Source organism: Tenrec ecaudatus, chromosome 1 (assembly GCF_050624435.1).
Source record: "Tenrec ecaudatus isolate mTenEca1 chromosome 1, mTenEca1.hap1, whole genome shotgun sequence".
NCBI lineage: Eukaryota > Metazoa > Chordata > Mammalia > Afrosoricida > Tenrecidae > Tenrec > Tenrec ecaudatus.
The window spans coordinates 105,855,528-105,879,894 of NC_134530.1; the positions used below are offsets into that span (position 1 = coordinate 105,855,528).

Genomic DNA, 24,367 nt, shown 5'->3' on the forward strand with positions numbered 1-24,367 from the left:
GGCCCTCCTTCAAGGTGAAAGAGAAGTTCCCAGAATCCTCATGAGAAGGTCACACCCACTAGGAGGTATTATCCAGCTGTGAGCCGATTGACCTTCTAAATTCCACCCCTTCACTCTATTTATCAAGTTGGCATGAAACTATGTAATTACCAAAATGCTGAACAAGTTTCAGCAGACTTTTCAAACTAAGAGGGGCTGGTAGGATCTACTTCAAAAGTTCACCCATAACATCCTATAGAATACAATGGTCCAATCTGCAACCAATCGTGATGATTTAGACAATGTATTTATTTTAATTGTGATCATCAAGAGCCGGGGGGCATTTCAATGGCAGTTAACATCAAGAATATATAAGGTATATCACTGGGCAATGAGGATTCAAAGGTAAAGGAGACAAAGACTTAGTAGATATCTGACATTTCCCTAGCTCCAAAATGAAGTCTTTAAAAAAAAATTCCTAATCCAAAGAGAATTTGAATTGATTGCTATGTGGCTTTTTCTTTCCATTTGTGTGACTTTGGGCTATATGTCACTTCCTGGTGCTTCAGGCGACTCTTTGTACATACAGATATTAATGATACCTATCTCATAGTATTGTAGTGGAGATGAAATGATATGTCAGGAATGCTTCGAACAGATGCTGGTAAATAGTATGTGACAATAAAGTATAACCAGGATTAGGTTAACAAAATGGATTGTGGATTTGTTTTTAGAAGGATCAATGGCAAAGAACTAACAGCATGAGTCAAAACACAAAGTCATGAAAGGCATAAAGTGTCAGTGGAATTTTCTGATAATAAAAGAGACGGAGGAGATGTCTTATAAAATCAGTTAGGTACCAGATGAGAAAGGGGATTATATTCCTGACCAAAAAATTCCTGACTCTAATATTTATATTTTCAACAAGTGAACTTTGTGTCTGTGCATTATAAGGGATGTGTGTGTGTCTGTGTATCTGTTTCTGTGTGTCTTATAAAGGGTTGTGGCAGAGGTGTCCGATTGGGAACTCTATTATAACAGTCTGTTATACACGATGGGAACAGGAGGGGGATCCATGTTGTCCAGGAAAGGAAAACAAGAGCCAGGGTTTAAATTCAAATAACTTACTAAGGATAAAACACCCTCTACAGATTTACCCTTTTCTTTTTACTAGAAAATAGAATGGCTTTTGGTAGAATCCTATTGTTTTTGATCAAATCCTTGTCCTAGAATTTTACCTTTAAGCCACCGAGGAACGTTGTAAACTGTAATTGATTAATCTTGTGCCTCACTATTTAAAGTAAATGGAATTTTTAAACTTGTTTTTATCATGGTTGTCTCTGTTTGGAAGTAATTTGGCAGACAAAACAAGGTGACAGACAGACTTCTTGCAGGAAGAACTAAATAAAAGGAAAAGCAGGAGTCAACATAGGAATTAAGGTTCAAATAAATATGGGAGAACATGAGTCTGTTCAAGCCAAAATACCGAAAGCAGGGTATAGCTAGTATAAAAATTATTATTTCAATGGTAATCAATGACATTTATTGAACTCTTCTATATCTTAGGTTAATAGCCTTTGTATTACACACATTATCTCATTCAGTTGTCCAACAAGTCTGTTAGGGAGGTACAGTATCCCTGCTTTACTGCTAAGAAAAGTGAGTCTCAGAAACAGTGTGTGCTTGCCTAGGCGAGTAGGAGTAATCCTTACAGGGCTAAATGTTCCAGGCAGAGTCTGACCCCAGATCTGATTCCAGAGCCCTCTGACCTAGCTAACTATACTGAGTGCACCCAGAAACTATTAGGAGCGAAAACTATGGGAAATGCTCACCAATGTCACATGGAGACAAGGACCATGCACTTGTTGCTCTGGGATCAGTCCCAGCACTCGATGACCCTGCGTATTACAGAGTGACGCTGCTCGATGGGGCTTTTGCTCTTTATTTCTTTAACTAGGGTAAACTGTTCTTTAGTTTTATAGCTTGAGTTCAAGGTTTAAAGATGATTGCTGGGCATTACATTTAGAGATTCCCTCAGTCTCAGTGGATCCAGTAAGTCTGGTTTCCATATGAATATGAAATGAACCCCCATTGGGTTTCCTTGGCAGTAATCTTTATGGAACATTTCCAGACCTCCCGGCTACAGTACCACTGGTTGGATTTGAACTGCAAAGCTTCAGTTTCACAGTCCAAGCAAACTGTTTGTGCCACCGGGTGACCTGTGTTCCATCTAACCTGGTTCCTCTGGTTAAAGTTGCTGAGGGCACACTTCAGAAGGAAGTGCCAACCTCAGCCTCCAAACTACCCTCATTTCTCTGAGAACCCTTTGGCACTCTCTCACCCGTTAACTCACCAGAGTTTTTTGTGAGCCCGTGTGTGTTCTTCCAGTCTAGTGTGACAAGTACTAATGTATAGGTGCAAAGCGTGAACAGTGTCACAGCAGAAAACATGTCCGAGTTGGGCATAAAAACAGGGATCTCTAATTGTGTGTCCCCGGTTAAATACAGTTTGGCTCTGTTAGCGTTTCCCTCTCAGAAAATGAGTCTTGTCCACTCACCTGTCATCAGCTAATGATTAGTCAACTCTTAATGTGTCACCTGAGATTTATGTACAGAAATAGTTCATCCCAGACTGGTTGCTTTCTTCTACCCTGGAGTGGTACAAATGACAAAGTGCTTGAAAACTAACCAAAAGGTTAGCGGATCAAGCTCACCCAGTGGCAACTTGGAAGCCAGCCCTAGCCATCTGCTTCCAAAAGGTCACAGCCTTGACAGCCCTTTGGTGCAAGCAGGTCAGCGTTACACACAGTTGCCATGCGTGGGAGTCCACTTGACGGCAATAGGGAACAACTGAAGCTGCGATTCTCTCCTCAGTCAGTTGATGTGTATTTATAGGCTGGACTCTCATTTTCACATTTCTTTAAATAAAACACGAATGTAAGCCTGATACTTCCCAAATAATCAAGCATCACCCAAATAATGAATTTTCTGATTTACTACAGTTTGGGAATATTCACATCGGTTTGCTTCCATTAGTCAGCATGGCATTGCATGACCATGCTGGGTTATTTCATATACGTCCAGGAGACAATCTATCTGCACTGTGACACAATTCATTTCAGTGGAAGCGAGTCATGGTGGCCGTGGGGAAAAGTCATAGTACCTTTCTTGTACCAGGAACACATTCCTGTTTGGTTCCATCTCACCGCAACAGCGGCTCTGCTCGCTCATGAGGTCCCCTGACGGTCTCTCACCACTGGAGGACCAATCTGGCATTTGTTCCAAACCACTGAACAGTGTCTGACTTGATGGACACTTGAACACTGTCTCCTTTCACAGCCCACTTTTGACCTCCAGCCGTAGAACGTAACTGCCGAGATGATTATGTACACATGTACTTTTAATGGAACTTAAGACTCAAGGATTTGAGCAGAAGCAACTTGGCTGTTTCCATCAGACTCCGGCTGAGTTGATACCGCCCACCCCCGCCTTTTTTTTCCAACATAGGCCTGGTGATGAAGATTAGACTGTGTGCCAGATTCCTGTGTTGAAGATCTTTTCTTTGTACGCTCTAAATTACTGTCTATAATTTCCTACTGTAGTACTACATCTATAGTTTAACAGTTATTACTACTCAGCATTTCTCTTCTGTGCAATCTACCTTTTTTATATGTAAGCTTGAAAGCACCAACTCGGTATTATTCCTATACATTTACTCATGTATCTTTTACTTACAGAATCCAAATACCTTGGCCAAAGCAAGGTCAAAGGCAAAACTCTTTAAGCTTAGCCTTAAAGCAAAATACTGCCAGTTCATTTGGTCTAGATTTGGGATGCCATGTCTACTTACTACTAGTTACATATGCAGAGTGCACGGAAAAACTTCCTTTCAAAAGTGCCAAGGCAGCAGGATACTCCTGGCTCGCTACACCTTCCCTTTCCTACCCCAATCCTCCATAAAACCGTTCCCCAGAGGATCTCACTTTCTATGCTCAGGAGCTTTGGGTAGACTGGGAAGTAGGCTCTGATGTAGCTTTCTTGGAGTGATCAAGTTAGAAGGCTGCAGTCTGGGACGTTGTAACAATTAGCTGGTGGGTTTTGGAAAACAAAGCCTTCTCCAGAGGGCATTGGGTAGGATCCTCCTGCTTTTCCGCAGCTCCTCCGGTATACCTTTCCATAGCCGTGAGGGTGGCTCCTGCTGTCCGGTACTGCTGAGTCTGTTCTGACTCAGAGTGACCCTAAGTCCCGCAGAACTTGGCCCCGGCTCCATCCGCACAATCACTGCTGTGTGAGCCTATTTACAATATGCTTTCTTTTTTTTTTTTGTTTTGTTTCGGCATGCTTTAATTTTGAGCTCGTGGAACATAAAAGAAGTTTGAAGGGGTAATACCAAGAATATAGGGTACATAATGTGAGGTTTCAAAATGAAATTTTCATAGGGCAGCCCTTGTTACCCTCACGCAGTGAGAGATTTCTAAGTCTCATAGAATCTAAAAATTTCATGTAGATTTTGCTTCTTGCTCCATAATGTAGATATCTGCTTTAATGTAAATGTAATGTTTTAAGATTGCTTATCATGGAGTGAAATTGACAAGTCAGATGATGTATTATTTTTAGTACACAATTCTTGGGATTTATATGTCTCCCAGCATGTGGGTTAATGTCCCTGGGTTGCACATTACCCCCTTTTAAGTTGTACAAGGGAACTCTAAGCTATAAGCTATGAGAAATTTTATTTTTTCCATTTCCTTATTTGTAAAATAAGAATGAAGATCGGCTGACAAATTGAAATAGTGTCCATAGACAATAAAACGAAGCTCTCTAATAGAGAAATAATGGAATGAAATGGAATTGTTTGTGGGATCCTGAAGGGAGTTGCCTATTAAAAGTGTGTAAACATGCTTCCTCCATATTGTCATATGGAACAATAAAAACGACCAGGGGAGTGAATAAGAAAGTCAGCAGTGTCTCCGTGTTGCAAAGGAAAAGCGTGGGGACACAGGGAGCAGGAAATGTAGCCGATGCTTGTTTAGGAAAAGAGTTGGGATAACATGCCTTGACATCTTTACACAAAGAAGCAGCGCCTATATGTGAGGACATAGCCAAACTGAATCATATGAAGAAGCATGTGGTATCAGGATTGGAGGAAAGCCTATTAATCTGTGATGTGCAGATGACACAACCTTGCTAGCTGAAACAGAGGAGGAGAAATTGAAGGAAATGCTGATGAAGACCAAGAATTACAGCCTTCAGTATGGATTACAACTCAATGTAAAGAAGATTAAAATCTTCACAACTGGACCAATAGGTAACTTGCAATCAACAGAGAAAAGATTGAAGTTATCAATGATTTTATCTTGCTTGGATCCACAACCAATACTCATGGAAGCAGCAGTCAAGAGATCAAATGATAAACTGCACCGGATAAATCTGCTACACAAAATCTCTTTTAAACATTGAAAAAGAATGAGCTTACTTTGGGGATTGAGGTGCATCTGACCCAAGCCACGGTATTTTCAATCCCTTCATATGTGTGTGACAGTGGGACACTGAATACAGAATATACAAAGAATTGATGTACTTGAATTATGATGCTGGGGGAAATATTGAAAGTACCATGGACTGTCAAGAGAACAAGCAAATCTGTCTTGAAAGCAGTACAAGAAGAATGCTCCTTAGAGGCCAGGATGGTGAGACTTCATCTAACATACTTTGGACATGTTGTTGGGAAAGACCAGCCCTGGAGAGGGACATCGTGCTTGGTAATGCAGAGGGAGCAAAAAAGAGGAAGGCTCTCAAGGAGCTAGATTGACACAGGGGCTGCAATCATGGACTCCAACATACAACATTTGTGAGAATGGTGCAGGAGCAGGGGATGCTTCAGGCCGTTGTAAACAGTGTCAGTATGAGTCCGAACGAACTTTTTGGCACCAGATTATTTAGTGATTAAGCACTGGGCTGCTAACAAGATCAGTAGCGCAAAACCATTAGTTGCTCCTGCGGAGGTTTGCTGACTATTCCTATCAAGAGTTTCCATCTTGGAAACCCACCTGGGCAGTTCTATTCCGTCCTATAGGTTCACTGAGTCAACAGCAACTCTATGGAAGTGAGTTTTGCTTTAAAACAATAAAACATGAACCCTACCGAATATATATAAAACCTATCACATTATCTATGTATCCACACTGGAAAAATAGTGTTCCATATTTATGATTTTAAATTGGAAAATCTGATGAGTTTAATAAGGTGTTTTGTCAATGATAGACTACTGAACTGTTCTCAGATTTTTCCCCTACCCTCACATCTATCAGTCACTCACTCCTAGACATAAACACCCAATTTACATGAAAGCCGTGTTCATGCTCTGCACACATGGTTTTGAGAAATTTCCAGAATCCCTTTAAACATAGTGAAGATTAATTTTAAAGATTAATGTGTAGAGTTAAAAATATCCTAAGCTTTTGATTCAACACCAATCGAGATTAAGGTTATGAGCATTCACAAGCGATTTAATCAGTTGGTTGGTCTTGCGTAAACTCTCTCTTACTGGTTCTGTTATTCTAAAGAGCTCTAAGATAACTGTATAAGTATGACCTCTATATATTTTTAATTGCCACACTGTTTTAAGCCTAAATATTTATAAAAATGGAAGCTACGAGTCAGACATTTTTTTAGAAATACCACAACTTAGAAAGGCCTCAAGGATCAATTTTGCTAAAGTCTTTACCCACTCTTCACTTAGAGATCTTCTTTCCCATTTCTCTCTCTTTCTCTGATCATTGATCCTCTGGCTCCACCTGTCAAGCAACAAAGCAACCTTTGATTCCAGAAAATAAGTGAAGTACCGTGGCACGGAGCCTCCCATGGCATCTGAAAGGTCTCATCACTCTGGGTTTGCAGGAGTCAGCATTGCCATTAAAGACAATTGCTAAACAGCTCTGACTTCATTATTCTTCATTGGCATTAACAATTGCTCTAAGCAGTAACAAGATTATAACCCAAACCGGCAGCCTCTTATCTATCATTTATTTGATTTAATACATAGAGATGGATCTCTTTTAGAGAGCATTTGCTTTTCTTCCAAATCACTCTCAATGGAAACATTTACCCTAATGATGTGGATGAATTCCTTTTTGAATTATGTGGCAAGGTAGGAGACCCAGCCTTTCTGAGTTTACTTAAGCAGTTTGGGTCAATGGGCAGAGGAAGGATGATGAATGATTTGAACAGTGGTTGATGGCTTTGGGTGGGATGAGAAGGAGTAATGTTTGGAATGCCTTATTTGTTTGACGTGAGTTTATGGTATAAAATAATCCAATGCCTTATTTTTTTGAAGTGAGTTTATGGTATAAAATAATCCAATTCAGAAAAAGCTGGAGGCAGAAATTGAATCCTGGGCATCAAAATTGGTCATTGTCTTATTTAATCTGGCTCTGCTTTATTCTTCTTACCTATAAAAGTGTTCTTTGTGGCAATCTCTATCTGTGGGTAGTTCATACGCTCTGTAGCATCCTCTAACTATGCAAAACACATAGCGATCAGCGAACAGTTATTATTTGAATCTTAGTACAGCTCTAATAAGCTGTGTTTTATATTTAAGTAGCTTCTCGCCTGGTGGTTGCCCTTGGCAGACTTTGGAGTTTGATATCTCTTCACTCCTTAGTTTATATTTCATCTCTAAGTAATTATACTCTGTGCCCCTAAGCCTCAAAATCATCAAAATATTTAAAAACACACAATTAAACACTTCAGATGGCAGCATTAAAACTTCAGGGAAAGACATTCACATCAGAACAATGATGCCTCAAGTGGGAGCCTTTAGTCAGCTTCCTTCTTCTCTGAAAGACTCCAGGCGGAGGTTTCTGTACAGCGCGGGACATGCTGCCCTGCTTGTAAAAGCTCAGGGTGACCCGGACTCTAACAGTCTAATAATTTGGGATAACATTGTCAAGGGAGAGTCTGCCCTCAACGCTAACGAGAGAAAGCAATGATGATCTTGTGGTTGACAGCGGTGGATATGATAGCAGTGATCATGAGTGGATCCCTAGAACTACGTAGTTTGCTCACGATCCACATCAGCCCACTCGATCCTTACCACGACCCCACCAGGGAAAAGTTACAATCCTTTCATCTTACAGTTTAAACTACTGTGGCCCAGGAGGTCGTGCAGGGTCCTTCGGCTCGTGAAAGATGGAATAAGGATTGTGTTACCGTGAGTAGAGATTTGAAAAAGTAAGCTGAGCAGGTTCTTGAAGGTTGTCGCTGTTACTTACTGTTGACTTGACTTCTACTCGTCTGAACTTCTGTATAGCAGAATAATGGAAAGGTTCTGCGCATTTTCACCGTTTGCTGGTGTGAGTCTGCTGTAGTGGCCATTGCGTCAGTCGTTCTCATGGAAGATTTCCCTCTTTTTCATTGGCCTTTGACTTTACCAAATATGATGACCACTTCTAGCCATTGGACTTTACTCATAATTGGTCAAAATAAGAGATTAAAAAATGTCCCATCCTTGGGTCTAAGAAGCAGTCTGGTTGTATTTTTTTCTAATACTTGAATATTATTGTCATTTATTGCTGTCAAGTGGATTCTGAGTGGATGACTGCCACATAAGATTTTAAAGATAATTTTACCAGCAGAATATGAAAATTCTAATTAAACTACTAATTGGCATTCTACCACTCAGGAGCGAGCATACGAACAAGAAACAATGAAGAAGTTCAAGCAGCACTGAAAGCGTTAGCCAAAAATAAGACCCCAGGAATTGATGCAACATCAATTGAAATGTTCCAACAAGCTGATGAAGCACTAAAACCACTCACTCATCTATGTCAGGAAATTTGGAAGACCACTACTTGGACAACTGACTAGAAGAGATCCATTTTTGTACCCATTCCAAAGAAAGGAGGCCCACCAGAATGCTCAGCCTTTAGAACAATATCTCTAAAATTACATGCAAGTAATATTTTGCTGATGATCATCCAATGCTTGCAGCAGTACATTGACTGGGAGCTGCCAGAGGTTCAGGCCAGATTTGGAAGAAGATGTGAAACAAGTAATATCATAACTGTGGTCAGCTGGATCTTGGCTAAAAGAAGAGAAAACCAGAAATATGTTTACTAGCGTTTTATTGACTATGCCAAGGTATTCAATTATATAGATCATAACAATATATGGATAACCTTGAGAAGAATGGGAAGTCCCTAACATTTGATTGTGCTCATGTAGAACTTGTACATGGATCAAGAGGCAGTGGTACGAACGCAACGAGAGAATACAGCATGATTTAAAATGAGGAAAGGTGTTTGTCAGGGTTGTGTCCTCTCACCATACTCATTCAATCTGTATCCTGAGTAAATAATCAGAGAAGCTAGCTTATATGAAGAAGAATTTAGCATCAGAATTGGAGGAAGACACAGGGAATCCAGGACAGATGACTCCTTCAGGACCAGTGGTGAGAGTGGTCATGCCTGGAGAGTGTAGAGAATGTGGGGTAGAAAGGGGGAATCTACGTATAACCTTCTCCCTGGGGGATGGACAGCAGAGAAGAAGGCTGGGGGAGACATCGGACAGTGTAATATATGACAAAATAATAATAATTTATGAATGATGAAGGGTGCATGAGGTAGGGGGAGTGGGGAAGGGGGGAAAACGAACAGCAGATATTAAGGGTTCAAGTAGAAGGCAAATGTTTTCAGAATGATGATGGCAACAAATATACATATGTTCTTGACATAATGGATGGATGGATTGTGATGAGAATTGTATGAGCCCCCAATAAAATGATTTAAAAAAATAATTGGAGGAAGACTTATTAACAACCTGCAATATCAGATAACACACCCTAGCTTGCTGAAAGTGACATGCCCAACCCCCTCAGAAGGCACGATTCTGACTGGACCTCTGGTTCTGTTTTTTGAAGTTTCCCCAAGGAGACTAACAGAAATATGCTCAAATCAAAGCAGTGGTTTCTGTTAAATTCAGTTTAATTGAAAGCACAGAGGCCATCCCTCAAGGAAGGTCATGGTGACATCGTGCTTGGTAAAGTAGAGAGGCAGCGAACGAGAGGACGGCCCAACAAGACGGATTGACACCGTGGCTAAATCAATGAGCGCAAACCCAATAACAATTGTGAGGATGGCGCAGAACCAGCTCTGTTTCATTCGGTCATAGACAGAGTCACTATGAATCTGACACAGATTGACGTCACCTAACAGCGGCATCAACATCAACAAGGAGACCAAGACAAGTGTATTGCTGAAAGAGCATGTCTGTAGCCATCCCCTGATTGATTGATGTATCCATCCCCTGATTGATTGATGTATCCATCCCCTGATTGATTGATGTAGCCATCCCCTGATTGATGTAACCATCTCCTGATTGATGTAGCCATCCCCTGATTGAAACAACGTGTTTGCCCAGGCTGTGTTTGGAATAAACCAGTATATGAGCTGGATCCCTGGTAGCAATGCTTTTGTATGTTGCTCAGCATAACCTGTCATTTAAAAGAATAGAGCCTCCTTGTTACCATCCTTAAATATTGCTGTTATCCTCGGGTTTCGAGAAGGTGGCCTTTCCAAAGGCCTATATTCCAAAGCACTTCTAGTGGGTCCTAAGCTATCGATCTTTCCACCAGTAGTTGAACACTTAAGCAGTTGTGCTACTAAGGAAACACACACACACACACACACACACACACACACACACACACACACACACACACACACACCCTCTACTACTGAATCAATTCCAACTCTTAGTGAGCAAGTGATCCAATCCTTTATGCTTTTATTCCTGCCTCTAACATAACATGCTCTCAATAACCTTCCCTTACCTCCCCAATCGGTCTGACCATGTGGCTTCCTGTTTCCTTCGCATCCTTTAGGTGGGTCCAGAGCAGCTCTGGCCGTCAATAAAGTCATTATTCCTGTACTTGTGTTCATTTTAGCAGGCCAAAGTGCTTGAGATCATAGATGCTTTCCTTTATTTCTCTATCTCAGGACACAATACAGAGCAGGGACCCACATTGGTGTGATAGATAGTTCCATGAATGAGAAAATGTGTGTGTGTGTGTGTGTGTGAATAACATGTTTTCAAGGGAAATGTAGTCTGTTGCTGCTCCCGTCATTCCCTTAGGTCTCTGGATAACTTGCTCTTTTCCCCTTTAGTGTTTAGATGCTCATCATTCCTTTTTAGACGGCTCTGTGCGTTCTTATTTTTTATAATTAGCAACCGATTAGCAAGTGAGGCAAATAAAGCCTTCTAAAACTGTCGTTCTCTATCAGCAATGGGGTTAATTTAGTGGGGACAGGCAGCCTTAAGAAAAAGAACGGAGGAGCAGGGTAGAGAGGAATGAAACAATGGCTTTCAGCACACCTGGAGAGGAGAGCGCCGTGTTGTGTCAGACAGCTACATAAATGATCACTGTGGCCGTCGTGCAGTTACCATTGACTTGGCTCCATCCCATGTTCAGCAGCACCTTACTCTGCCCATCCGGACCATCTTCATAACCCTGGTGTGTTTGGGTCCATTCCTGTGACTGTGTGACAGTCCACCCCCCTGAGGGCTTTCCTCATTGTCACCGGCCTTCTCTTCTACCAGTTATGTTGTCCTTTTCTATCAATTGACCTTCCTCGATAACTCGTCCAAAGTAGGTTAATGGAAGACTCACTATCTTCACTACCAACGAACATTTGGTTTATGTCTTCTAAGACTAATTTGGTTTATGTCTTCTAAAACTAATTTGTCTATTCTCTGGTAGTCTATATCTTAAAATGTGTCTTAAGAAAGACTTCTACACGAGATTGCTTACTTAGGGTAATGCATTTGCAAATGACCACTACCCACACTGGAAATGTATTCTGCATTGTTGCCTGATACACATCTGAACGTGTCCTAGGTTGCTATGTGAAATGCGAGGCTACGTAAAAAGTACTGACGCACAAATTTTAAAAGCCTTGATTAATCAAAAGCATAAAATGTGAAGCCACTACTTCCTAACATATTCTCTGTCTAAATCTATGCGTTTCTGAAATAGATTTTCCATCTCTAACTCTGCCATAATGAATTCTCCATTCTTTAATCTACACCATGTCAAAATGGTAGTCTTGGCATCCATAACGAAATCAAATAGAGTTCCATTTCTATGTTCTTTGAGTTTGAAAGTGAAAAAAGGAGGCGTCTGAAGGGGCAAGGTCCTGGTCGTAAAATGGATGGGATGAAGTTTCCCAAGGAACTTTTTGTGGGACAGCCCTTTCTACTTTCAAAGAATGAACAGGGCAGCATTGTCATGATGAATAAAGAAGAATAAATCCTTCGTATAACTCTCCTGGCCCTTTTCTCACCAACGCAAGTTAGCAAGTTTCTTCAGCCTTCTTGTTGAAAGCCCCTATAATCATCCTGAACCCTCTGAGAAACTCTCTCAGGGCTACTTTTTGGAAGCCCTCAAACTAGTCACCATCGCCGTCTGTGCTGCCCTTCCTGCGCTGAATGACATTGGCCTGCAGACCGCCGTGTGGATTGGACTTGTCCGTTTGGGAAGGCATCCTCAAGAGAGTAAGACAAGTGGTTCACGGAGAAAATGTGTTTGTCATTCTACCTTGATTGAAGAGATGTGATTGAACAAGTTTCATATGGAAAAAACTCTTTCAGGTATAAACTTAAACCCCAGTTGCAATATGTCTACACTGATCCTTATATATTACCTATTGTTTGAAATGAACTGTCCAGTAATGTTCTAACATTCCAATATGTTACTTGTGGTCAAAATCCACTTGCTCTGATGGACAGTTTGTAAAGTCTCATACATAGTCGGCACCCTGGGCAGAAGTATGACCAGCGTTGAACAATGTAACCTTAGTGCAGCTGTTCCAACATCATCTCATCCAAAGTACAAGTGCTTCAGGGAATGGAGACAGGAGAAAAAGAAACCAGATTTTATTTTTTAACGTAAGAATGAGAACTCAATTCTGAAATTCACTAAATTATTTTACTTCACTCATTTCTTTAAATATGCTTCTCAAAGTGTTAAATTAAAAAGCACTACTGTTCTAGGTATGTTGTGGATGCTCTCTTTGTAAGAGTCAGTGAGATTAATACAAGATTTAAGCTTTTACTTGCCTTGAAGGAGCCCGACTTTCCTGGGGAATTCCTTCAGGTGCAGAACCCCGTCCTACACAGCTCAAGGAGATAAGACAGTTTTGACTTCACATGCCAAACTTTTGTCTCTTGTCACATTTTGCTGTGACTCTGCAGTGCGAAACAGGAGTAGCAAATTAAAAACACTCTTAGAAAATCCAAGACTGAACAAATGCCCATGGAATACTGCCCTCCTGCTTGTGCTGTTTTTCCTGTCCCTCCGGTTGTGTCCTTTCTCTGTGCGTGACGACAGTTGCTGCTCAGGACAACGACGAGGCTGTCTTCTCCTGTACAGACTACAGTCTTGGAAACCACAGGGCAGTCCCACTGTCCTATAGCCAATCGACTGGATGGCTATGAGAGGTTTGTGAGTGGGCTGGAGTACCTCCATCCGTCCTCCTCCACCAATGCTGCATCCTAGACCTTGCTCCTCTGCAAGGCTGACATATGACCTGCTGCTTTCAGCAGAGCTTCCAAATGAAGAACAATTAGAAAGCAAGCCTTGGGAATCTATCTGAAAACCAGCTAATGAAGCTCCATGGATCACAGCTGTCTGATATGAAGGGTTGCTTTATATAGGAACCAACACAAAAGTAGCTAAAAAACAAACAACACTCTATAGACAAAGGGCTAACAACAGAGCTGTTTCCATGTCGGGGTTCCTATTTAGCTCCCTTGCCCTGAGCCCCGTGGTCTCCCGCCTAGGGGCTGCGCCACCTGGAAGGTTTCTCCCAACCTTGGCCGTGCCTTTACAGATGACCCCTTTGCTGTTGGATGCCTTCACTGCACACCACTTTTAGTTTTGGTTTTTAACTCTTTTTGTTTTTCTTTTAGGACCCTGTAATGCTCCTGACTCGTGTCTTGACTGGTTTTCTGTCACACACAGTTGAAACAATTTCATAAGACTTATTTAATTTTATATAGCTCCCAGGAGACCATTTTATTAATCAATACGGAAGGATATCTGAAACCACAACTTCTAGTTCCCGCAACTGTTTTGTCTCTATCTATTTGATGGGCAAAGAGCACAGTTAATAGTTGCTATCATGGGTGATGCTGGTCATGGCCCCTGAAGGATTCGGTTGGCGTTGTTAGTTACTCAGTTCATTGGGCTTTGCGGTCAACCCAGTGGTCTGTATCTTGGGATGAAGAATCTGTATCTTTGGATGAAGTATAAGGAAACTCACTACCTTGTTAAAAAAAAAAATTAACGCCAGCCTTAGCTTTGTGAATCATTTTTGAGTTTTATAATTTTTTTTTTTTCGCAAAACAGGTCTGGTGTTGTAATGGTCACAGATTCTAAAATTGGTGGTTAGAACAAGTGAGTCTGAGAAAGCAAGATTGGCGATGGGCTTCTGTACAGATTCTAGCCAAGAACCCCCTGGGGAGCTGTTTCACTGGGTCTCTTGGTGTCACTGTCAGCCGAAATCAGTTCAGTGGCGCCCAACAACGGCCTGTTCTCAGGGGAGATGCAGCCAAAGCCATAGCGTAGTCAGAGGCTGCTACTCATGGCCTGTTGTGTACCAAGACCTTGGACCGGATGAGGATTGTACTAGAGCTTTAAGTTAGATCGTCATCTGGTTATCAGAGTAACTCAGAAACATCCCTTAGTTCAGTTCTAGAGATGAGGAAGCTGAGACTTGAAGAGGATCCTAGCTCTTCCAGGGTTGCCCTGGTCACGTTCAGATGTAAGATTTGAATATATCTCCACTAACTCAGGTGCTCTTTCCACTATTTTATCACCCAAAGGTGTACCCCTACACACACACACACACACACACACACACACACACACACACACACACACACCCTTTTGTCATCACCTATACCATCAAAGCTTTAAACATTTTCTTCTTTTTTTTTAAGTCAGATGTTACATAAATTGCAGCAGGGGAGGAGTATAATGTGAGATTCTTCTTTCCCTCAGTGGTAAAGTAGCAGCAGGCATAAATCCAAGCAAGACAAGATGGAAGAGGAGTAAATTAACTAGAAGTGGCCTGGGGACTCCACCCCTACCCCATGAATAGCAAAACAAAAGTGGGATATTCTGTGTTTTCGTTATTGAGTCGTTTGCCCTAAGGCCCAGTGAAATTGTTCCCTCTTGATTTCTGGCATTTGGTCCGGTTTCAATGGAGAGGCAAGGTTTGACCATTGACCAACTGAGTGACTGCTAGATCGTTTCAGCACAAACTGTACCTGCCTCCGGGAAGCAGCTTTCCAAACGTGTCCACACTGGGTGAAGTCTAGAAGAAAGAAAGCCAAGGAGCCGGTCTGAAAACCAACCATGCCTTCTCAGCGTGAAGTTAGAATGCTTTGCCTTTTCTGAGAAAGCCGGTTATAAATTTAATTTATGAAAATAATTCCACAGGCCGAAAGCAGCCATTGATTCTTCATTCTGGTTCCTTGGGAAGTCCTTGCTGTATTTGATACGGGGAACTTCAAATCGTCTCCTTTTATCATTTAAATATCATACCAGTTGTATAGGGAAAATGGGTAAATGGTGACAAATTTGCTGGGAAAATATTTAGGATTTTAGCAGCAGAGTATTTTTCAATTTTTTTGTTAGGGAAAAAATAACTTCGTTGACAGATTTTCCCTCTAGGTGAGATTTTACATTTTCCCCCTAATCTTTGTTTTTCTCCCCCTACCCCCCCCCAAAAAAAATGTTTCCTTGCTTCTTTGTGAATGGGAAAGGGTAAATCATGATGCTCCGGGTACGTGGTCTTTCTTAACCTCTGGAATGATTTTCTTTAACATAGTTGTTGGAAAGTTGGCTGTTACCTGCCAGAAATTAAAAGAACCAATTTTTCATCACTTGTTAAATAAACATTGAGAAATCAGCATTCTATAAGGACCATTAGCTTATGTATCACTGTAAAACGTTTTATGACTCTTGGTATAAAGGATGTTCATATAAAAATAAATTGTGTTGTAACAAACATTTCTCCCTGTCATAGTTTATAATGGCCTTAATCTAAAATAAATCTAGGTCAAATATTGTTACTCTCCTGAGAAACTGACCTTCAGTTTCACGTAGTTGGGCTAAACCATTGCGATGATGACACCGTTTCAGAGATAAGAGCTATGAACTCATATCAACTCCTCAGATCATCTTTTATTTAGAAGAGGAGAGATGTCTCAATGAACTGAAAGTGCTCTTGAGTGACCCGTTTTATTGATGTATCTATTTATTCTGTCTACCTGTTCAGACAAGTACCAAGAAGAACCTTACACACAGTTTCCCAGGATTCTTGTTATAGCAACTGGGGACATACAGATTAAAAACCATGAGCAGGTAGTATTTTACATCTGCCAAGTTAGAAAGCATTTTTAAAGTGTAATACTACTCATGCAATATTGGTGAAGCCGCTGACCTCATGTAAACTGTTAGTAAGAAGGCGCTTACCTTGGGAAGTGTTTGGCAATACACCAATACTACCATTGCATCACATGGATTCCAGTTCATATTGACCTTCCAAAAACACCAGTATCAGCAAGTCAGTTCTGTCTCTGAGCGACCCGATAGAATAGAGTGAACTGCCCTTGTGGTTTCCAATACGGGATTAGAAAGCCTCATCTTTCTCTGGTGGAGTAACTAGTGGGTTCAAACTGCTCACCTTGCAGTTTAGCAGCCCCACATCTAACCCACTAAGCCCCCTAAGCTCCTTCATAGCAACCTGAGAAATCTCCATATCCTTTGATCTTAGAATAATACTTTTGGGAATTTGGCCTAAGGAAATAATTGAAAAGATAAAAAAGATGAGATGCTTATCATAGACATATTTTTAGTAAACAGCTAGAAATAACTTAAATAGTCATCAATGGATATTAATTGATTTTGTTAATCTGGTTCAGGTTACATAAATGAGGTATAATTAATCATATGTAAAATTTTATGCTATGAGGCTTAGTGAAATAGTACTGATTACAAGCATTTAAAAATTATTGCCTGCATACCAAGAAAGGGCATTTTTGTGGAAATATGTCTATACTCTGCATTTAAATTTCATTTTATTGATAGCAGTACAAATTTCAATCTTTTGTTTTATTGGAATTTTTGCAGAATGTTGCAGTTGTTTAAGTATGAACCTCTGAGACTCCAAAGTATCAAGGATTAGGAAAATTAATATTTAGATGATTTAATTTAAGCAAAAAGAAATCAAATAGATGTGCAAAAGAATACTTTTCCAAAACAATCAAATGTCCAAATTTTGCTCTGTTAAATTTTTCTATATTGCATGTGGATTGAGAAAGTCTAATCAGACAATGTAAACGAATGTCATTTTCTTTAAAATATTCAAACCTCATATTTTATGAGATTTTCACAGCTAACTACTGAAATGTCCTCATACACAGGAATGGGATAAATAGGAAATGTGGAGGGAACTTTACCCCAGAAACTAGGACAGAAAAATTAAAATGAGAGTAGATGATCTATCCTTGTCCGGCTTGCATCACACACACAAACATATCTCAGGGGGGAAAAGAAAAGAAGAAAAAATTCGATTGGAAACTGTCTAAATACCTGAACAATAGAGGGTTACTGAAGTAAAGCATACAACACTCCTGTGATGGACTCTGAAATAGACATTGAAAGGGAAGTTGAAAATATATATTAATAAAAATGGCTGCAATTTTTAATTATGTGGAAAATTAGGATATGAAACTATGAATAGCATGTGATTCCAAGTTTTATACCCCTCCTCATAGGACACATAATTTAAAGATACATATAAACTTGTCCACTGTAGTTGTCCGAAAATTAGAATACCAAGCAGTTACGTTTTTGTCTATTCATATTTCTGTTCTCCGGTTTGTTTGTTTTTGCTCACATGCAGGTGCTCTACTAAAATAATCTGGATAAGGTTCTGTGCAACAATTACTTCTTAAATTGAATTTAAGGCAGCACCAGATAAGGGATGATTAAATTATAGCCTAAAGTCTTTATGGGAAAAGGGAGCACTATAAACTGAAGTAGAATGAAAATTTTAATTGCATCTATTGAATAAAAGTCTACAGGTGCCTAAGTAAAGTATGATAATTAAGAGATGCATGGTTTATATTGAAATGCCAGATAATGATATTTATCTATTTTCAGTTATTCCTGGCAAAACTCTCATATTCTTTTTATTCCTCTAAATTAAAAGATACAAAATCATGGTATTACACATACCAAAGATCAACTCTTCTTCTCTCCTTCCTGCTTTGAAAATTTCTGTGCAGATTTTTTACTTCATCTCTTTGCATTTCTCTAGCTATACTCAAAATCAAGTTTCGGAGTCTCTTCTGACATCCACTTTGGCTCTCTGTCCTGTGTTTTTATTGACCATTTACTTTCTTTTCATGATGCTCTTGTTAGAGAGCTCTGGTGGCATAGTTGATTGTATTAACAGGACTTTTTAGGCATATAAATATTATCTGATCACATCGGCATTATACTCCGAGATTGATCTTGAAATATTATTTTGACAAGACTGCCACCCTGTTTCTTGTGAATTAGTTGTGCTTGGCGTAGTAAACCTAATTTGGAATAACCAGCACGAGTCCGTTGCGGCTCACTAATACCTGGAATATAAATATTTATGCGTTCCATTTCATTTTGATGACTTCCGGTTTACCTAGACTTATCAATACTTCATGCCTTCAGACTCGTGGGAGTTTCTCATCTATGTAATTGAAAAATACCCCCCAAAAAACTATAGAAATTTCTCTTGAACTTTTTTAGTGTTTTCAAATAAATATTGTTAAGTTGGGGGAGAAAGGGAAGAAAGGAGAGATATGACTGGTGTCACGCAATGAAAAAGCATCAGTCTTAGGTCCCTGCTGCCGCTAATTTTCCCACAGTTAGTATAAAAGAGGAAGCGTCACAGAAGTGTAACATATGACCAGATTATTAGTTCAGTAGTAAAAGAATCTTACTGTGTCAGGTCCAAATTATTGCCTCTTTTTCTTTTATATTCACCTGGCTGATCAGAATGGACGCTACAAGACATAACAACAACATGTATTACAAGCCAAGAGAGGGTTTTGCCCTAATAAAACATTGTTGTTGAAAGACATATCTATCCCTGCCTATTTATTGCTACCCTTAAACACAACACACCTCCTCCTGTTTCCTTTTTCATTCCCCTCGTCATTCATATTTTGTTGTTTTCTTGTGGATTTCAGAGACGATAGCTAATAGTACAATACATCAGATTGCCCCGGGACCCAACACAGAGTCTGTCATAGTGTCAGCTCTCAGTAAATGCTGAATAAATTCAATTCAGAACCCTCGGGAAGAAAGCCACAAATTTATCAAATAATTCACAAAGAGACATATCTCTGGCAGCTAATCCAGTTAGCCGTATTAAGGTAAGCTGAATCCAGAGCATGCTTCAAATCATATCTCTTCTTGCTAAGTTTTGTTTCATGGTTGGAACACTTGTTTCTCAGTATGTTGATCAAATGTGACTTGAACCAGGGAGATTCACAATAAATAAAACCAGGAGGCTTATGAATGATGTATAAAGCCCACCAATTTAATGATAGGTAAGGCAAAGGCAAGAAGCTACTTTATTTCAGAACGGCCAACGCCTGGCAGTATAATGCAGCCATGGGAATATTGAGTGCCTGTGACTAGTTTGTAGCATGCTCTTTGAATGAAACGTGTTTAAAATGTTCTGACAGGTAGTTGATTTTTTTTTTTATTATTAATGGCGCTATTGTTTGAGGTGAGTCCAAATGAAAATGGTCCCTCTTCCTCCTCCGGCATTTGCCCAGTGAGAATTATATCAGGCAGCTGAGTGATATTTCCAATATTAAGCACTTTTTAGTAGCAGTGAAATAATACTTTTTAAAAAACCATTCTTCTTCATGACTTGCTTTCTCTGTAGTCTAGATTCAGTAATAAATTAAGCAAATGAAAATGATGTTTTGGGTTGCTACTGTGTCTAACAATGTGATTCTCTGACTCACTCACTACAAACATATCGTAATATTATTGGGTGGAAATTGGAGCTCATGGGTCAAAAAGTCCTAAGTGAGGCCAATTGCTTCTTGGCATCTGGAATTGGAATGACACGGTAAATTGACTAGTCAAAGCTTAGTGTCCTCTCCCACTAGGTCGATTCTATTTCTGCATATATAAACCAACATCCCTTGTTCTGTTTATCCACTCAATATAGACACATAAAAAGCTCTACTTGTATCAGTTGTGATCATTTTCAGCTGAACGAAGAAAGCTCTAAATGAAAATGAATTAAGCAAAAACGGAGGTTATTATCTCACAAACTAAAAATATGCATTCTTCTTTGTTGCTCTATTTACAACCGATTTTCTCTCACAACCCCCACCCAAATCTAACAAGACTTGACTTTCCCAGCAGTTTATTCAAAAGCACCAAACCTCACCTCTTTATACAAACAGGGCCTCATGTCCAAGAGGGAATCACTGAGGCCAAGGAAGGACTAGAGTCCTTAATTCTCTCCTGGAGTTAGGATCAGTGGCCCACAAACCTCCTGGGGCAGGGGTGATTTGCAGGTAAATGAGGGTGGAGGTTAACCATGCTCACGAGAGGCCCGATAGAAATGGCCGCTACAAGGAGGGACGTGGGTTGTTCTCTTTTTCCTCTCAGAATTTCATCCACCAATCTATCTTAATGCCATGTTACCAACTTCAGCTTAAAGAAAACTGCTCAATATGCCTTACCTAGATTCAAAATGTCGCTTGTCCCGCATTACCTTTTAGTTAACACACTGACTTCATGGCAACCACCCGGATGGCCCACCTCCCACTCTGGGCAAAAGCAAGTGCTCATCGATCTTTGGGGTGCTCCTGCCCCGATAGCTTTGCCGGGAATGTCTGTCTTGACCCATCACTGGTGCTCAGTGTTTTGAAGGGCCAAGTTGAATACCATATCCATGAAATACCCACTAGTTTCCCCTATTTAATCTCCATACTGCTTTGCATAAATTTGTCTCACGTAACTTCCTGTTTACTGTATTATCAATTACAAAATTGTAATTAGCTATATTTTTTGTTGTATGTTTACTGTGAGCGTAGTCCTGTTTTAGGTATTCAATAATTATGTTTTTCTACGCTGTATTATTGTTCACAGCATTCTTGCTTTTTTCTTTTTAGCCAATTAAGATCCTTGAAATTAAGATGCTTAAAAGGGGTGGCTTATCCATAGTTGGCAATGGGCAAATGTCTCCTGAATTTTCATTAATGTTTTCCATTTATTGAGAATCAACTTTTATGATCCAATTTTACTTCAGATTCCTCTCAGCAGAATATGGTGATGTGAAAATCATTGACATCTATCAAGTGTTTGTTTACTCCCTGACTGTTTAAGTGAGATAGACAATAAAAATATCTAAATAGTTTAGGATGAACTTCCCCTCTTTTGTTTTACTATCCTAGATCTTCTGACATCATTTTCTTATTTTGTTCTTTTCTGACATTATCTTAAAACTCAGTTTGTAATTGGACTTCTCAATGTGTCTTTTAAAAGGATGTCTAAATTCTGTGTAAAAACTTTAGGGGAAAACATTAGTGACTTTTCTCAGTAATTCCACATGCCCAGCTGTTGACCCATTGTTAGCAGACTGAATTTCACACCGTTCTTCTGCCAGCGAAGGGCTGCGCAGGCCTATTAGTAAATAAAAGTATTCAGTGATCCCAGCAAGTTCCATGCTTGGTGTCAGAAGTATCAGGTCATTCAGAAATACCATTGATCATTTGCTTTCATTTGTGTGTTTGTGATTTCAATTGACTAACGTCTCAGGTGTATACATGTATACATTGAGTCTAAACACTTGAGGCCTAGATGGATGGGAGTAAAAATTCATTATCTTGGTCTCAATCATACTGCATAAGGACGAGGTTTCTCGTGCAGTTTTCCTTCCCTGGACAAGAGTCAGCTCTCCCCGCTCTTTCGTTTTGGTTCATTTCCTTTCAGGTTCGGTTTCCCGGTATCTTCCTCCTCATGATGAATGTGTCACTGAAATGAAATGGTTGCCAGTGGAAGTTCATTGAAATGGACAATAGAATGACCTTAGCGATCTGTGTGAGAATTGTTCCGAGTGTTTCAGACTGCAGTGGATTGACTAGTATAAACAATTGAGTCGTTAAAGTCTGGTGAGCGCATGGTGCCTAATGCTTCAGAGTAACACCATCCAAATTCACACCCAAACCCTGCCATTCACTAGCTATTGCCTGACAAGTTACTAAATCTCTCTATCCCTCAATCTCACATTTATAAAATGGGACTAAGTAGAACATTTTAGAGGTTTTTGTGTGGAGTAAATGAATTCAAATGGGCAAGTCACTTAGAAGAGTGACTCAGTAAATGTATGGATTAGGTGGGTCTCAGTCAGTAGTTAGAGTTGACAGTTGCTGTCAGGTCAGACTCACTTCTTGGCAACTGTATGCACAACAGCAGGAAGAACATACACAATTCAGTGTCGTGTTAGCTGTTTGATGATACACGAAGACAGTAAATCAAGACGACTTGTGAAGATTGGCTATGAAAATTGTCAAATATGGTGCAGGGATTAAGGAGTTTGCCCTCACTCGCTCACATAGGTGAAAGAGGAATATTTTATATGCTGGAGGGAAGGAAATGGTTCTTAGAGAGTGACACGTTGAAGCTGTAGGGAAGAGAAAGTGAGTGAGGAGATAACTAGGAAAGGGATGGACGGACGGACGGACGGATGGATGGATGAACTTTCATAGAAGGTGCTTCGTTTTTCTAAGATTGAGGGTGTGATGGAGGTGATAATGGAGGAACATATAAAAGATGCCAATCTATGAGTGGGGAGGAGAAATGGAAACATTCAAGACTTATTTCTTGCTTTCTTGGTCAAGAGAAACAAGCTGATCTGCTGGAAAAGAAGAGGTCAAAGGGAAGACAGAAATGAGAAACAGGGAAAGACTGATGCAGGAAGAAATTAAGAAGTCACGGAGAAGTAACTCCTGTGGACACTATTGCTCTTGCTAGATGGACAGTCTAACAAAGGCTGTGAGAAGTCAGAAATTGTGCTCACTAAGTGAGGCAGTGGTGTCTGAAATTAGACCATTTGAACATATTTTGGGGGTCTACATTATAAAGTTAAAATTTTGTTGATTTTTCACCTGGAAAAAATAATTTATTGGTCTCATATTTTGATTGATTGAATCACTTTTCATTTTCCTATAAATTTGCTATTAGAAAAGTAAGGAGCCCTGTTTGCACAGTGGGTTAAGCATGAGGCTGCTAACCTCAGAGTCAGGAGTTCAAATCCACCAGCCACGCTTGGAAACCCTAAGGAGTGGTTCTACTCTGTCCTATAGAATCACTATAAGTAAGAGTCAACTGCATCAACTGCAGAGTAGTGGTTTTCTTTCAGCATAATGAGAGGTAGAATTTTAGAGTTGGAAGATTTAAATGTTATCTTTATACCACCCAGTTCATCCTGGAACTTACCTATAAATGTAAAATTAACCTTTTTAAATTTGATTTGTGAATAGATTGGATTCCATTTGTGTAGGATCTTTGAAGTATGAATTATATCTTCATGTGGGTGTTCTGGTGGAAGAAATGATGTATTTCTCAAAATGCTCCCACCACCCCACCCTGCATGCCATTTACAATCTCATTTTGCAATGGTTCTCATCAATGTATAGAATATTTTTCTCCTTTTGGATCTGATCTAACCTTGTGGTTTCATTGGATAAATATTGCACCATATATATCCTGTGCAAAGACCTTGAGGGATATTGTTGTTCCTATGAAGGGGCTCCAGAAAGTTTATGAGAAATGTCTCTCGCTTTCAGTTTCATTTCCATGAATTTTTAAAGCCTCCTTCAATGATCTCCCTGTTGGAACCTTAAGCTACCATATTTATAAACCACTGGGGAGGTAGGCTAGGTAGACAGAAGCCTTATGTGATCCAAGATCACAAGGAGAAATAGACTCAGGCGATTACCAGCTGGATCAACTAATCTCTTGGGATTAGTTGCACTGAATAGATTACTGATTCCCGTAGTTGCACTAATCAAACACCCGCTTCCTCCAGCCCCAAGTGGAGTCTTCCCAGCCAACACGATCTAGAGTAGAAGCGCCTTCACCAGTGAACTGTGTTGCAGAATCTGGAGCAAATACATTGTGGCCATGGTTTGAACCCACTCAGTCTTGAGACACTTCGTACACTGTTAAAACACATGGAGGGTGAGAGTCTTGAGAGGGGGAGACAAATTAAAAGACCACAATCACCCAGGCTGCACCAGGTGGT

At 40.1% G+C, this 24,367-nt stretch overlaps 1 protein-coding gene across 5 annotated transcripts in view; it reads left to right on the plus strand.

Annotated features, from left to right (window-relative positions):
- Positions 1–24,367, plus strand: part of ST6GALNAC3 (ST6 N-acetylgalactosaminide alpha-2,6-sialyltransferase 3) — a 697,085-nt gene that overhangs the window by 468,421 nt on the left and 204,297 nt on the right. The window lies entirely within an intron of this gene.